Raw genomic sequence first — 17853 nt, 5'->3', positions numbered from 1 at the left:
GGTAAAGAGAAAAATGTAGCATAGAGGCTGATTTTTAAAAATTAAGTAACAAAAAAATCCAATTGAGATTTGAAGTACATACTACTAAATGCTCCAAACTACATGCGAATAAAATATCTCCATACTTTACCTTCATTCGTTTAGTCCCAGCACCATGTTCATAGTTTCCCATTTGCGTACTGATTATTATTCTATATTGAAGAATTTCAGAAGCAGATCCCTTAAAATACTTGAAAGAATTTGCAACATAAATATTCAAAGATTAAATGTCATCATCATTATTTTCTGGAAGTGGAAATCTTTAGTATAATGTATTCTTAAGCAACATTTCCCACTTTGTTAAATGATCTATTTTTCAGAGCTAGGAAAGATACTCCTTCATTATGATTCAAAGAAAAAAACTTTATCTCAACATTTATAAACAACAAAATATGTAGATTTAAGAATAACAATTGGCCTTATTTTTTATTCTATATAAAAATTGAGAACTGCACCTTAAGATACATTTGACTTCGAAACTACTTTCAAATTTCTTACAAATAACTTATTTATAAGAAAGGTCTATTTGAATCCTTTATAACAAACTGCTGCCCTCTTCAATATGATTCACAATATTTTTTAAAAGAAATTTTTTTAGTATATTTAAAATATACAACATGATATAGGATACACATAGTAAAAAAGTTACTACAGAAGCAAATAGACACTTCCATTGTTTTACATACACAGTTACCCAATTTTTTTTTTTTGTTTTCATGTTGAAAGCATCTAAAATCTACTAATTGAGCATGAATTCCGTATACTGTATAATTGTCTTACCAAGAGTCCACATATTGTTTTAGATCCCTAGAGTTGGTTATTTGACATTATCTGCTGCTTTGAATCTTCTGACCTTGAATCTCTCCATTTCCTCCTGCCTCATCCATGGTAATTGCTACTTCATTCTCTAGCTCTGATTTACTTTTATGCCACATATAACTGAGAGATGGTGAAATATTTTTCCTTCTGTGTCCGACTATTTCACTTAGTATAGTGTCCTCCAGGCAAATCCATGTGGTGTGGCAAATGGTAAGATTTCATTCTTTGTATAAGACTGAATAATATTGCATTGCATATGTGTGCCACAGTTATGTTTTATTCATTCTCCCACAACAGACTCTTTGGTTGTTTTTATGAGAATATCTAGGCTATTGTAAATAATGCTGCCATGAGCATGAAAGTACAAATATCTTTATGAGGTAGTGATTTCATTTCCTCTGAGTAAATGCCCAGAACAGGGATTGGTGCATCATATGATAATTCTAATTTTAATTTCTTTAGAAACCTCTATATCATTGTCCATCTTGTCTATGCCAATCTACATTCACAAAGGTATACAAGAGTTTCCTTTTTTCCATACGATTGCCAGCATTTACTTTGGACATTTTGATAACAGTCATTCTAACGGGTATGAGGTATCTCACAGTGCCTTTGATTTGTGTTTCCCTAATGATTACTGATGTTGAACACTTTGTCATACACTCACTGATCATTTTTATCTTTTTTTTTTTTGAGAAAGAGTCTCACTTGGTCACCCTTCGTAGAGTGCCGTGGCATCACAGCAGCCTTAAACTCTTGTACTCAAGTGGTTTTCTTGCCTCAGCCTCCCAAGTAGTTGAGACTACAGGTGCCCACTACATCACCCCACTATTTTTTAGAGATGGGTCTCACTCTGGCTCAGGCTGTTCTAGAACCTGTGAGCTCAGGCGATCCATCCATCTCAGCCTCCCAGGTGCTGGGATTACAGGCGTGAGCCACCACACTCAGCCTATTTTTTTCTTCCTTGAAAATCTATTTGGGTCTTTTGCCCATTTTTAAATCACATTTTTTCCGCTATTGAGTTTTATGAGCTTTCCATCAGTGGTTCCCAAGGAGGGACTGGTTTCCTAGAAGACAATTTTTGAACAGATGGGAGCATGGGGGAAATGAGACAGGAAACTGAGCTCAGGTGGTAATTCTGAAAACCTGAATTTTATTTGTATGATATTTATTTTATCTTCATTTGAATTAAATATATATTAATACAGCAGTACAATTAAAGTTTCCCTTACCCCTTTGTCATTTTTTCTGTAACACTTGCTTAACTACCTTATAAGAGTGTTGAGGAGATTCATGATTTAATCATGGCCAACAATCTAGAGCTGCAGAGATGAATGCGGAAGCTTTTAAATAAGGCTGACGCTAATTCTAAATTTTGCAGCATGCGTGTGCTTGCTGTGCTCCACAATTCATACGGTTAATTTATTAGGTATGCCTCTGCCCCTGCTCCAGTGGCAATGAAAGGATTCATCACAACATTTATTATTTTCGCAATGGTTTTAGAATCCACAATACGTGATAATGTGGAATTTAAAAATAGTGAACCTCTTTTTAGTTAAAACTGATTTCTGTCATCCATAGTAAATTTTTTTTCTTTTTTTTATTGTTGGGGATTCATCAAGGGTATAATAAGCCATGTTACACTGATTGCAATTGTTAGGTAAAGTCCCTCTTGCAATCATGTCTTGCCCCCATAAAGTGTGACACACACCAAGGCCCCACCTCCTCCCTCCCTCTTTCTGTTTTTCCTCCCCCCCATAACCTTAATTGTCTTTAATTGTCCTCATATCAAAATTGAGTACATAGGATTCATGCTTCTCCATTCTTGTGATGCTTTACTAAGAATAATGTCTTCCACGTCCATCCAGGTTAATACGAAGGATGTAAAGTCTCCATTTTTTTTAATAGCTGAATAGTATTCCATAGTATACATATACCACAGCTTGTTAATCCATTCCTGGGTTGGTGGGCATTTAGGCTGTTTCCACATTTTGGCAATTGTAAATTGAGCTGCAATAAACAGTCTAGTACAAGTGTCCTTATGATAAAAGGATTTTTTTCCTTCTGGGTAGATGCCCAGTAATGGGATTGCAGGATCAAATGGGAGGTCTAGCTTGAGTGCTTTGAGGTTTCTCCATACTTCCTTCCAGAAAGGTTGTACTAGTTTGCAGTTTTTTTTAAAGAAACACATTTTTAACAAAGCTATACTTTCCAATTATTTATCTTGCTCTCTTAGAAAATGGTATAAAATCAAAGGAAATTTCTTTTTCTCTTTCCTACTATTACTTCTGCAACATTAACAATATGATATTTGCCAACTATGTCCCAAAGGAGCTATTAAAACAACAGCAACAACAAAAAAATTGTACAGAATCTCTAAAGGATTGTCCCTTTATTCACAAATTTCAAATTATTTTCTTCCCTTCATAGTTAAATATTTAATGTCTCAATGCCATATAAGAATCATCATTATCTTAAGTGTTCTAATTATGGACCATCTTCCATATTTTCTAACACTAAATACTACTTTGGCCAATTAAAATTTGGGTTATTCAGCAGTTAAATTGTTTATGAGGTTGATGGTTCAATTATATTATCGCCTCCTTTTAAAATTTGACTTTTCAATTTGAGACTATCAGAAACTAGAACAGAATGTGAACTTATCAATAATCTAATAAGTTTTCATTATGCCATTAGGTGTTTAAAAGAAAATGAGAAATAATGTAGTTTAATCAGAAGTCTTATTACACTTTCTCACAAGTTCTGCTAAATAGTTTTTGTGAAGTATGGCTTCAATTCTATTTCCAAAAAGCAATAAAGCAGAAGTTGTTTTTACAAAGCAGATAAAAAATTGATTCATTGGCACCGGGTATTTTCCAAATGCAGTACAGTTTTTCCAAACTATTACATATGTAATAATGGCATGGCTGTTTAAGTAAGCATTTCATTAAATAGGTTGATTTTATTTCTAAAGCTGGACTAGAAACACTAAATAATGAAGTAGGGAGAAAGTATTAGTCTTGTAATTCTGTGTTAAAAAGGTCACCATTCATGAATATGTGAATCTGGTGAAGAGACAGGCTAAAATGTTACACCTCAACTACGTTTATGTCACAAAAGCAAAATTGATTTAAGTACTTTTTACAAAACAGAATTAATAGTAATATAACTTTTAATTATCTATGAGGTTCAAAACTATCATAAATTCAAAATTTCAAGACTTACCCTTAGCATTTATGAGTGTATTTCTAAAGTAAATAACACAGAACATGAAACTTGTCATAGTCTTCATTTCAGTTTCTTTCTAGTTCTCTGAAATCAGTATAAACTACATTTTAAAATAAATACTGGGCGGCGCCTGTGGCTCAGCGGGTAGGGCGCCGGCCCCACATGCCGAGGGTGGTGGGTTCAAACCCGGCCCCGGCCAAACTGCAACAAAAAAATAGCCGGGCGTTGTGGTGGGCGCCTGTAATCCCAGCTACTTGGGAGGCTGAGGCAAGAGAATCGCCTAAGCCTAGGAGTTGGAGGTTGCTGTGAGCTGTGTGACGCCACGGCACTCTACCAAGGGTGATAAAGTGAGACTCTGTCTCTACAAAAAAAAAAATAAATAAATAAATACTGAAGAAAATAATTATTGATTAAAATTCCATTATTTGGGGGGAGGAGCAAGATGGCGAACTAAAGGCAGCTTTCACCAGAAACTCCTGTCCAGAATGAGAAAAGTTGGACTGAAGTGAAGTCAGAGAAGTCAAAATTGGGGAGTTGAGCACAAGGAGAACAAATCAGGGTTCACATCATTCCCACTGAGACAAGCTACAAGGCTGAGAAAGAGGAAGAAGGGTAACAGAGATCAGGTACAGAGTGATTAGACTGAAGGAGGCTGTTGCCAAGAAGATAGGAAACTCCTCCCCCCCACCAGGAGACCCTCCATGGGAACCAAAGACCTCTCACCTCACCCCCACAGGACAGAGCAATGTGGTTCTAGTCCTCTTACACCTGGGAATTTCAACTTCTGTGTCCAGTCACCATCCTGCCTGGTACAAAAGAGAACAAATAATCTCTTTCAAGTCCTGAGCGCACAGCCTACCCTTCTATCTGACTGTCCAATGGACTACTACTTGGAGAGGCTAGAGTGTTTGGGGAGTTCTCTGAGAGTTATCTGCATTATGTGGGCTACTGAGGTGAGCAGCACCAGCCTGCTGCAAGAGGAAACAGTAGGGCTGAAGTTCTAACTTTGGCATGGGAAGGTGTATTCTTTCCTGGCTCTCATTCCTTCTAGAAGGGACCTTTCACCAGCCCCTGTCTAGGGTCTGTGCCCAGCAACCCTGGAAACCCTCGGCTTCCCTCTTTGCAACTTAGAGAGAGACTCGTCTAACCTTGGGCCACCAGCATGGTGAAGGTCTAGAAACTAGACCCCTCCTGAGCCATCCCTGATGTCTGCACTTTTATCTAGTCTGTAGCCAGGGGGCAGGGAAGGACCATGGCTTCTCTGAATTTGTTGGAATGGGTGTTGCTCATGCTGTCCGAGTTGGACTGGAACTCTCAGTCAGAACTCTCTGCAAATTCTTCTTCTTTGGCTACCACTGAATGGGGCTACAGGCTCACTGCTTATTTGATTTTATTTGCCTGGAGGTGGGGATGAAGAAATAGAAATCAGTGGGTCTGTCCACAGATATCTCTCTTCCAGCCTTCAGTAGGGGTCAGGGCCACAGCTATTTCAATCCTTGTGCAGAAGATTCTCCAGTGAAATACTGAGTCTCTTTTGAATTGGGTAGACTACAGGCTGACATGAAGACAGAATTGAGATGCACTATCTCAGAAAGCTGGCTCTCAGACACTCTTGTTCCAGTGCAGTACTGAAAGGGAGCTTCAGGAAGCTATAGGGGAAGGGCCACATGTACAAACTCCAGAACATTGGGGAAAGGGTGGTTAGCTCCAGTTACTGGGGTCTCCAGATCTGGTGTCACACTGCAAGTTTTAGTGGCCAAATAGGTCTGTATGGTGCTTCCTAAGGGCCCCCAGTTAGATTATCTCTCAGTAGCTATTTAGGAATATCCTATCATTTCAACTGAAAAAAAGTATAATTAATATATTAAAAATCTGAGAATACTCATGTGGAAGGGCCAACAAAAGAATTCTAGCAACATGAAAAATTAGAGCTGATCAACTTCCCCAAGAGATTACAAGAGAGATAGAGAAGAAAATACCATCCATAGAGAATTTTCTGAAATCTCAGAAATAGAATTCAGAATATGGATTTCAAAAATGATGACTAGAATTGAGGATAAAATGGAAATAGAATTAAAAAATACAGTCCACCAAAAGTTTTTTTCAATAAATTAATGAATTTAAAGACAAAGTCACCAAGAATATGGAGATAGTGAGCAAAGACAGCAGAGCTTAAGAAATTGTAAAAGGCATTTAAGGAGCTTTGAAGTACAGTAGAGATCCTTAGTAATAGAGTAGAACAGAGAGAATAAAGAATTTCAGATTGCAAGAGGGACTTTACCTAACAAATGCAATCAGTGTAACCTGGCTTACTGTACCCTCAATGAATCCCCAACAATAAAAAAATAAAAAAAAAAAAAGAATTTCAGAACTTGAAGACAAGAGTTTTGAACTTTCCCAATCATGCAAAGAGGCACAAAAAAAGGAAACTAAACACAGAATATTCCCTAAGAGTTATGAAATTATTCCAAAAGATCAAACATGTGAATTATAGGGATTCCTGAAGGAGAAAATGATGGTCCTCAAGGCACTGATACTCTACTTCAAGACTTCGTAGTGGAGAATTTCCCAAGCATTGTGAGAGACACAGAAATTCAGACAGTAGATACTTTCAGAACTCCAGCCCAACTCAATCCAAACAAAACATCTTCTAGACACATTGTAATTAACTTTGCCAAAGTCAATATGAAGTAGAAAATCCTGTGAGCAGCCAGACATAAGAAAAGTCTTACCTACAAATTAAAAAATATCAGGATGACCACAAGTCTTTCAGCCAAAACTTTTCAAGCCAGAAGAAGATGGTCATTGGCCTTTATCCTTATACAAAGAAATTTTCAGCCCAGTATCCTGTATTCTGCTAAACTTAGTTTCATTTGTGATGGAGAAATCAAATATTTTACTTACATGCGAATGTTGAGGAAATTTGCCATAACTAGACCAGTTCTACAGGAAGTACTCAGATCCATTCTTCATAATGACCAGCATAATGGTCCATCACCAAAGTAAACACACACATGAATTGAAGAATGAAGTCTAGCTTCCACAATAGCACAAGAGATAAAAATAAGCTCTGGACCTCTGAAAATCAAGATGACCAAAACTCCATCATACCTGTAGATTCTCTCAATAAATGTGAATGGCTTGAATTCCCCTCTGAAGAGGCATAGTCTGGTGACTGCCTACAAAAGCTAAAGTCCAAGGTCTATTGTCTCCCCAAAACACACCAACCTCAAAGGATAAAACAAAACTTAGGTTGAAAAGTTTTAGAAAAGATAGAAAATAATAATCCAGACAAGTGGAAATCAGAAAAATGTAGGGGTTACAACCTTATTTCCAGATACAATTAGTTTTAAACCAACAAAAGTAAGGAAGGACACTACATACTGGTCAATGGAAGTATGCAAAATGAAGATATTTTAATAATTAATATTTATGCATCCTAATTGAATGCTCCTCAGTTCATAAACTCTAAATGATCTGAACAATAGTATATCTTCCTACATCATAACAGTTGGAGATTTTAACATCCATTTGGCAGTACTATACAGATCCTCCAAGTAGACACTAAACAAAGAAATAATAGACTTAACCATAACCTTAGAATAAATGTTAACACACATACATGGAATATTTCATCCTAACAAAACTGAATACACATTCTTCTCATCAGCCCATGGACTATCCTCCAAAATTGATCAAATTTGGGGACACAAATCTAACCTCAACAAATTCTAAAGAATATAAATTATTCCTTGTATCTTCTCAGACCATCATAGAATAAAAGCTGAACTCAATAGGAATAGAAATCTTCATATCCAAATAAAGTCTTGGAAACTAAATAACCTTATGCTGAATGATAGCTGAGTCAAAGACAAAGTTAAGATTGAAACTGTTAGATTTCTTGAACAAAATGATACTGAAGCCACAGGCTATCAAAACCTGGGGAATTCTGCAAAGGTAGTCCTAAGAGATCAATTTATAGTATTAGATGCCTTCATCAAGAAAACAGAAAGACAGCAAGTCAATGATCTTATGGGCCATCTAAAACAACTGGAAAAGGAAGAGCAATCCAACCCCCAACCCAGCAGAAGAAAAGAAATAACCAAAATTAGAGTAGAATTACATAAAATTGAAAGTATATGAATCATTTAGAAGATCAGCAAAACAAAAAGTTAGATCTTTGAAAATATTATTAAAATTGATAAACATTTCTTCAGACTAACCAGAAATGGAAAAGTAAGCTCTCTAATAATTTCAATCAGAAAAAAAATGGGGTGGGGGGAATAACAACAGATACCACAGAAATACAAAAGATTCTCTATAATTACCACAAAAAACTCTATGCCCAGAAATATGAAAATGTAGAGAAAATGGACCAATTCCTGGAAGCACACCACTTTCCTAAACTCAACCAGAAGGAATTAGAAATTTTAAATAAATTTCTATCAAGCATTGAAATTGCATCAACAATACAAAGTTTTTCCAAAAAGTAAAACCCTTGACCAGATGGTTTCACACCAAAATTGGACCAAACCTTCAAAGAAGAACTAGTACCTATATTGCATAACCTATTCCAAAACATAGAGAAGCATGAAATCCTCCCCTACACATCTTACAAAACAAATATCACCCTGATTCCAAAACCCAGGAAGGGTTCCCCCCCAAAAAAAGAAAATTATAGGCCAATATTATTAATATCAATGCAAAAAAATTTCAATAAGGTCCTAACAAAGAGAATATAGTGACACATCAAAAAGTTGTGCATCATGGTCAAGTAGGTTTTATCCCAAGGAAACAAGGTAGATTCAACATACATAAATCCATAAATTCAATTCACAAAGACCATATGATTCTTTCTATTGATGCAGAAAAAGCTTTTGACAATATCCAGCATCTTTTTTGATAAGAATACTTGAGACAATAGGCTTAGGTTGGACATTAATCTGATAGAGGCCACCTACCACTAACCCATAAGACTATCTCATACTGAATGGAGTAAAACTAAAAGCATTTCCACTCAGATCTGGAACTAGATAAGGATGCTCACTATTGCCATTGCTATCCAACATAGTGCTGGAAGTCCTAGCCATTGCAATCAAGCAATAGAAGTAGATCAAGGGTATTCAAATAGGGAGAGAGGAGGTCAAACTCTCACTCTTTGTGGATGACATGATCATATACCTGTAAAAACTACAAAGCTCTTAGAAGTGATCAAGGAATATAGTAACATTTCAGGATAAAAAAAAAAAATCAATGCTCACAAATCAGAGCCTTCATACATGCCAATGAAGTCCAACTGAAAATAAAATCCAAAACTCAATACCTTTTATAGTAACCCCAAAGACAAATACCTGGGAATATATCTAACAAATGATGTGAAAATCTCTATAAAGAGAACCATGAATTCCTGAGAAAAGAAATAGCAGAAAACATTAACAAATGGAATAACATACCATGCCCATGGCTGGGAAGAATCAACATTGTTAAAATATTCCATAATACCCAAAGGCTTTTACAATCCCCATCAAAGAACCAAAATCATACTTAGAAGAACTTTAAAAAATGATACTCCCTTTCATATGCAACCAGAAAAAAACCTGAACAGCAAGTTCAGTTTTACAAATTTACAAGTTTTACAAATAAAAACAAGTCTAGAGCCATAATTTTGACCAATCAGGTTATACTACAAGTCTATAGTGATCAAAACAACATGATCCTAGCACAAAAATACAGATATAGATCTAGGGAACAGAAAAGAAAACCTGAAGATGAACCCAGCTGTATATTACCATCTGACCTTTGATAAACCAAACAAAAGCACACATTGGGGGAAAGAATCACTGTTTAATAAATGATGCTGGAAGAACTGGTTAACCACATATAGAAGTCTGAACCTGGACCCACATTTATCACCATAAAAAAAATTATCTCTCACTAGATAAAAGTTTAAAATTTCAGACATGAATCAAATTCTAGAAGAGAATATGGTAAAACACTTGACAAAATTGCTTGGGGAAAAAAACTTTATGAGCAAAATCATTCTGGTGATTGCAGAAACACTGCAAATAAATAAATGAGACTTGATCAAGCTAAAAACCATCTGCATAGCTAAGATTACCACAACTAAAACAAACACACTACCTTCAGATGGGAGAAGATTTTTGCATGTTATGAATCTGAGAAAGGGCTAATAACTAGAATCTAGAGAGAACTGAAACTTATCAACAAGAAAAGAGCAAACAACCCCCTCTATAATTAGGCAAGAGACCTAAACAGAAACTTCTCTGAAGATGACAGATGGATGTACAACAAACACAAGAAAAAATTCTCATTATATCTAGTCATTAGAGAAATGTGAATTAAAACCACCCTGAGCTATCACCTAACTCCAGTGAGATTAGCCCACATCACAAAGTCCCAAATCTATAGATGCTGGCATGAATGTGGAGAGAAGAGAACACACCTACATGCTGGTGTGATTGCAAGAAATATGGAGAATTCTTATAGAACTAAAGGTTGATCTTCCTTTTGATCCCACAATCCCATTACTCAGTATCCATGCAGAAGAAAAAAATCATTTTTCCATAGGGACATTTTCTTTTTTTTTTTTTTTTTGAGACAGAGTTTCAAGCTGTCACCCTGGGTAGAGTTCCTTGGCATCATAGCTCATAGCAACCTCCAACTCTTGGGCTCAAGCAATCATCCTCTTGCCTTAGTTTTTTTTTTATTTTTAGTAGAGATGGGGTCTCACTTTTTTTTTTTTTTTGCTCAGGCTGGAACAAGGACATTTTCATCAGAATGTTTACTGTAGCTCAATTCGCAATTGCCAAGTCATGGAAGCAACCAAAAAGCCCATCACCCCATGAATAGATTAACAAACTGTGACATATGTATACCATGGAGTACTATTCAGCCATAAGTACATCTTTTGTGTTTACCTGGATGGAGTTGAAGCACATTCTTCTTGGTAAAGTATCTCAACAATGGAAAAAGAAAATCCAATGTACTCAATACTAATACCAAACCAATATATAAACAACTAACACCCACACAAAAGATAAAACACAAATATATTCTAGCAAGGGGAAGCAGAAAGAAAGGAGAGGGGGGAGGGAGAAGCTATAGGTTAATTGGCAGAATCTCACCTAGTGTGCACAATGTTAGGGTGTTCAGCACCCCTTCTGGGTGAAGGGCTCAACTACAATTTGAACTTTACCTTAGAATTGAAAACAATGTAACATAAACATTTGTACCCTGATATTAAAATTCCGTTATTTTAAAATGTCCAACATCTGCCTCATACTAAAAGAGACTGTTGTCTTTAAATAACTAATAAGTCTGGGAAGATTTTCAGAAATTGAGAGGTTATTAGTTGGAATTTTAACATTAAACTTTCTAAATGTAGGAAATAAACAAAATAAAAGGATATGGAACTATGATTACATAAAACAATATTATAAACTTTTATTTATAATTTTTATAGACTATAAGAGAAAATGTTCTAAATCAGAATTACAGCTCAATAAAAATCCCTTTACAATTATAACAGTAAGACCATACTTGTAACAGTAAGTCAGTTCAATTTCTATAAAGACATTGTCTGTTAGATTTTAGTCCATAGGATAATCAAACTCAGAAATGTGCCACTGCTAAGGTTATGATGTGCTGTGCAAACATGAATGCCAGGTATTCAAAAACAATCACAAAGGGTATTTGTTTCCCAACAGGAAAGGCTTTGCTCCTTTTTAAATAGGATTGTAAGCCCTGTCCACCAAGGTTTGCCGCCTTTTGAGTATACTGCAACTTACTGAGTGAAGAAGAGAAAGAGGTGCACTTAAGTTCTGTCTGGTTCATTTTTCGTAGGGCACCGGCTTATTTTTTTCTTTATTCCTGCTACTACTCCTTACATTGAACTGTTCAACCAACAAGGTCAGGAAAATTGATTCCAGGGGAATGGTAATGTAAAAGTTATTTTTTTTATTTTTTTATTAATATTAAATCATAGCTGTGTACATTAATGCGATCATGGGGCACCATACATTAGTTTTATAAACAGTTTGACACATTTTCATCACATTGGTTAATATAGCCTTCCTGGCATTTTCTTAGTTATCGTGTTAAGTCAATTATATTCTAAAGTTATGGTTTTAAAAGGGCAGTATGTACAATGCTGTTTGTAAAGTCTTACCTCACACTGGGCTCAATTAAGAGAAAAGCAAATGAATGGGAGGCTAAAGAATAATATTCTCACATCAAGCACAATTTCTTCAGTTTGAGGAATAACCCCTAAGAGGTGGCATCTTCAAAGCCCAAAGAGGTTCAGCAACTCTTTAAAATTCCAATACCTATTGTTTAATTCAATTTCAACAAATATAACCCCCTATTCTTAGGAAAATGTCACCTCTAGACAAATTTTTGACATAGAATGGTAATTTTATTTCACATGTAGACTTAAATTTCACCTATTTTTTCAAATTAGAGTGAATTAATGTAATTTAGGAGATTACTTAGTCCATTTTTTAAATATTATGCCTGAGATTCTATATAGGTTTTGCTTCTAAATCTAGGCCTGGAGAATTGCCAGTGTTGGGGTCAACTGCAGTACAGACCAAGCTTCACTTTCAGTCCAATGGCAGCAAAGTTTGAGTATAAAAATGGGTGTGCTCATGGCTTGAGTGGATGCTCTGCCACAAAGGATTCATACAGGCACATTCCAGGGCTGGCCACAGGTACAGATTCCCCTTCTTTATAGCAGTGATAACATCTGTTTCTTCCATCTACTTTACTAAAAAGACAAAGAAAGTTTAGTATAGTACAATTATCATCCTTTGTTTTAAGTTTTCAAAAACTTTTTTATGCAGCTGTCTTATTTGGTTTTTGTTTCTTTATGTATAATTTTCCTTCATCTTCTATTTTCCCCACAGAGAATTTACTTACTAATCTACATATGTACATTGAAAAGGTAATAAAGAGTAGTGTCGCAACCCCTATGGCCCCTACAGCCCCGGTCTCGATCACCACAGGAAGGAACCAGGCGTGATGTGGATTAGAAGGACAAGCTTACAGGAGGCGTGCTAACCTTGATTGCAGGGTAGCCCCAAGCAACCTCCGTAGTAGCCTTTTATTGAGACAGTACAAGATAGGTGAGGGGAGTATTAGACAATGACTATGTGCCTAAGGATCTCCATGGGCTCTGGTTCTTTCTCTGCAAGGAGCACCTGTGGATGAATTGCCTGAGGATCCATCCCCCAGCTGCAAATAATCTTGCTCAGAGGTTGTCTGGCTCTTGGCGTCCTCTACATTTCCCCCCTCTAGTGTATTAAAGACATTTCTGGATAGGCAAGGGAGAAAAATCTGTTGTTGGTTATTTCAGCCATTCTCCTCACCGAGGAGCTTTCCTTCCTGCTAAATAAAAGAAACAAAAGGGCATATAAGCAAAACACAGAATTACACCAATGGAACTAATCCCAGTATAAGGGAAACTATTTTAGCCAAATGAGGCATAGGGGAAAACATGTCCCCTTTGTGCTAATCACCACCCAACTACTGCTACAGGCTGACCCATAGGGCTCTTGATGCTTCCATAGGAAGTATTAACCATCACTCAAAGTTACATTAGGTGGGGAAAGGGCTGTACCAACCTCAGACCCTTTCCAGAGAGTAGTGTAACTTTAAGATCAGGTGCCCAACTGAAACAGATATAAATCCAACAAGTGAAATTTCAGGGGTCCTCAAGCTTTTTAAACAGGGGGCCAATTCACTGTGCCTCAGACCATTTGAGGGCTGGGGTATAGTTAAAAAAAAAAAAAAAACTATGAACAACTTCCTATGCACACTGCACGTATCTTATTTTGAAGTAAAAAAACAAAACGGGAACAAATACAATCACACCGCCTCATGTGGCCCACTGGCCATAGTTTGAGGACCCCTTTCGATACTTGTATTTACCTTTACCTCCAAGTCTGCTGTTCGAGGTCTTTGTTGTCTTACCCTTCAAAGGTTACAGGGGTCCTCAAACTATGGCCCACGGGCCACATGAGGTGGTGTAATTACATTTGTTCCCATTTTGTTTCTTTTACTTCAAATTAAGGTATGTGCAGTGTGCATAGGAATTTGTTCATAGTTTTGTTTTTTTTTTTAAACTATAGTCCGGCCCTTAAATGGTCTGAGGGACAGTGAACTGGTCCCCTGTTTAAGAAGTTTGAGGACCCCTGGTTAAAAGATGCATACTAAGCTTACCTAGGGCTTGTATTCACCCCAAAATAATGAAATTCTGTATCAAACTTCCCACTCTGCATAGAAGCTCCAACTGCCTCTTAGGGAAATAGGACGCTGACTGCTCTTAACTGCTTCCTGCTGAAGATGGATGTTGATATTGGAGAGGCAGCTAGAGTTCCCACAGAGGAGATTGATCCAGGGTTTCTCTATTATGAAATTACTTTGCTCCAAAAATCCTGTGAATAAAAGAAAAGTTAGTGAAAACAAATTTGGTAAGGTGTTGGCAAGGTGTTCTGCTCATGTCGAGGCTTAATCCAGAGGGCTGGTAACCACTGCTTCTCTTGATGTTCTGTAATAATATGGGCAAAACCTCAACCCCAATGCAGTACATAACCAGGCTTCCACTCTGACATGTCACGTTTTCTATAAAAAAAGGTTGTTGTATTAGAGAGGATGGTGGATGAATGAGAGATGTCCAATGGCGTTCTGCAGCTGTCTTTCCGTCATTGCTGAGACTCTGAAAATTGAGCTTTTCTCCTATGTCCCAATTTTTCGCAGTTATGATATTTAGGATGGTATGGACTGACCCCTTCTTTTAAAGCGGCAGCAAGCAAATTAGCCTTGTGGACTTCCGTTCCTATATCAGCACATGCTCGTATATACTCCTCTAAAGGAGCATTTTGTGCTCTCAAAGGTCACAAGGCCTTTTGACACTCAGAGTTAGCATTCTCAAATGCTGAAGTTTGGAATAGCATGTCTGTGAGCCCCGGAGGCAACAGCCTTATTGACTGCAGTTTTTAGTCAGGCTTGATAGTCAGTATAGGGTTCATTCCCTGACTGCATTATCTTAATAAAAGATTTAGAGATATCTCCAGGAGCCTGAACTTTTCCCAGGCCCTAAGACAACACAGTCTTGTCTGGACTACAGCTATGTCATCATAATGAAGTTGATTGGAAATCCCCAGCCACTGGCCAGAACTAGTGAACTGTTCTGATTTTATAGGAACTCCTCTCTGCTGGTTTTGATGACTCCTTCCACCAGGTTTTGAACGTTAAATACTGTCCAGACTCAAGAACAGTTCTGGCTATCAGGTGTCAGTCATAATGAATAAGCTGCTGCTCTTGTGCAAGCCCCTGTACAGACCTCTAGAAAACGGGGATGGCATATCATGCTGTGCTATAGCCTATTTCAAATCTTTCATAACCGCAAAGTTGATCATATGGTGATCAAAACGTTGGCCCCCTGGAGGGTGTTGTGGATCGTGAGGAATATCAGTGACCGTAACTGGAAAAAGCCCCAAAGTGTCTTCTCACTTAAAGTCACCAGTTTTATGCCCTTCTAACACAGCCTTCATAACAGAAGTCACAGGTGGTTCATCTACATAGGGAGGCACTGAGGGCAATATTGGTGCTCTAAGTTGGCATTTCTGACTGTGAGACTATTCACCCAGTCTTCCAATTGTTTGATCAAGCAGCCATAATGGCCACAAACGTAATTTCTTGCTTATTTGTGTCTGTATCATATGCTCTTGATTCCTAGTTCTACTTAGGTCTAGCTTCCCTCCAAACCTCGCTATTCTCCTCACTTTCAAATTCTGTTTGACATCACCTTCTTCCTCAGTTTCTAATTCTTGTGATTCCCCAAACAGGAAGTTACCCATTGTTTTCTCTACATATCTTTACTTATTTATAAAAGACCTCACTTATTCTGAGCTAGGTTCTCTAGATTCTAGATTGGCCAAAGGTCCCACTTGCCCTGAGTGGAGTTTTCCTTTGGACTTCCTCCCACTGTCTACCAAAGGCCTCACTTACTTCTGAGTGTCACTTTCTCCTTTGGTCCATGTCCCTGGTGACATTTTGTGTCCTGCTGGATCCTGCTGACTATGCCAGATGTCATAGCCCCTAAGGCCCCTATGACCCAGGTCTCCATCGCTGCAGGAAAGAACCAGGTTTGATGCAGATTAGAAGTACAAGCTTGCAGGAGACAGGCTAACCTTGATTGCAGGGTAGACCCGAGCAAACTCCGTAGTAGCCTTTAATTGACACAGCACAAGACAGGTGAGGGGAGTATTAGACAATGACTACATTGGATCTACAATGACTACTAAGGATCACCATGGGCTTGGGTTCTTTCTCTGCAAGGAGAACCTATGGATGAATTGCCCAAGGGTCCATCCCCCAGCTGCTAATCATCTTGCTCAGAGGTTGTTTGGCTCTTGGCATCCTCTACAGAATAGGGCTTGAGAATTGAGCTAAAAGAATCAGGAAATAGAAAAAAATATATGTGTATAAGCTATTCAGATAAAGCAGATCAGTTATACTGGCTTTTAATTTTTCTAAGCCATATATTCTTTTCCTAGATAATATTCATTTTCTCAGTATTTTAGAGGGAGTTGTGCTACTTATATTAGGGGCTTAATTTTAGAATGTGAGGATTTTTTTTCATACAGTAAATGATAAACACTTTTTCTCTATGTCCATCACATTCAGGTCAAGAATCTTTGGCCTCTACCTCATCACAGATGCTGCTAATATGAAGACAAATTAGCTAAGGTTAAATCGATAAAAAAGGTAAAAATTTTGCTGGCTGCAATATGTAAATAGATCAAATATAACCATTCTTTATAGGACATGTTATAAAAATGAAGTTCATTACTGCTATGACCATGCCTGATCCACTTAAAGTAGGAATGAGTTTAAAAATAAGTATAATAGTGCTTGCTTCAGCAGAACGTATACTAAAATTAGATTGATACTGAGATTAGCATGGCCCCTGCACAAAGATAACAATGGAAATCCCTGAAGTGCTCCATATTTTTTAGAAGTGCTACCTGAAAAAAAAAAGAATAAATACAGTAGGACAAATCTTACAGATTTTCCAGGAATGGCAGTGCAAGGGGAAAACAAATCTATAAAACTGAAACATATTTTCAAAAACAAATAGTTCAGGGCTCAGGAAATCCACTAATGGCAAAAAACTAAATGAGATGTGTTAATTCAGGAGAAATTGCTGAATTTGGGTAAACACAATGAGAATTCTTTGGATTCTTGCATGCAGCTGATCTCATTCCCCTAAGTCAGTCATGAGCCTGAAGACATTTGGTTTTGCCACTATGGAAACTCATTTGCTTCTAAATAAAAGGCAAAGTAAACACCCAAACAAACAGAAAACAAACCATACTCAGCAGCTTTGTCAGCCGAAGTAGTAATCTTGGCGGTGGGTTAAGTAAGTGGAGAAGTCTAGAAGCTGTTGGTCCAAACAGTAGATTATAAATATAACCAAGAGATCATAGGAACAAAACAGAAGTAGAGGACATTGTCATGTCACATATCCCTGGCTGTCTTCTATGGAAGCAGCAAACAGGTCCAAGAAGTCTAATATGCCTGGTTTTATTAGCAGTTCACTAGACATACAGCACCAGCAACACTAGAAAGATAGGCTTGGAATTTTTTTTTTTTTTTTTTGAGACAGCGTCTCACTTTGGTCACCCTCAGCAGAGTGCCATGGCGTACAGCTCACAGCAACCTCCAAGTCTTGGGCTTAAGCGA

At 37.3% G+C, this 17853-nt stretch overlaps 1 non-coding gene across 1 annotated transcript; it reads left to right on the top strand.

The window, feature by feature from the left end:
* Positions 1-17018: 17018 nt before the first annotated feature.
* LOC128591006 (U6 spliceosomal RNA) lies at positions 17019-17123 on the top strand. The gene has a single exon (XR_008381459.1). It is a non-coding gene; the product is annotated as a U6 spliceosomal RNA (small nuclear RNA).
* Positions 17124-17853: the final 730 nt, after the last annotated feature.

This window comes from Nycticebus coucang, chromosome 7, assembly GCF_027406575.1.
Source record: "Nycticebus coucang isolate mNycCou1 chromosome 7, mNycCou1.pri, whole genome shotgun sequence".
In the NCBI taxonomy this organism is placed as follows: Eukaryota; Metazoa; Chordata; class Mammalia; order Primates; family Lorisidae; genus Nycticebus; species Nycticebus coucang.
The sequence above is the reverse complement of the archived record's forward strand: the minus strand, read 5'-3'. Positions and strand labels throughout refer to the sequence as shown.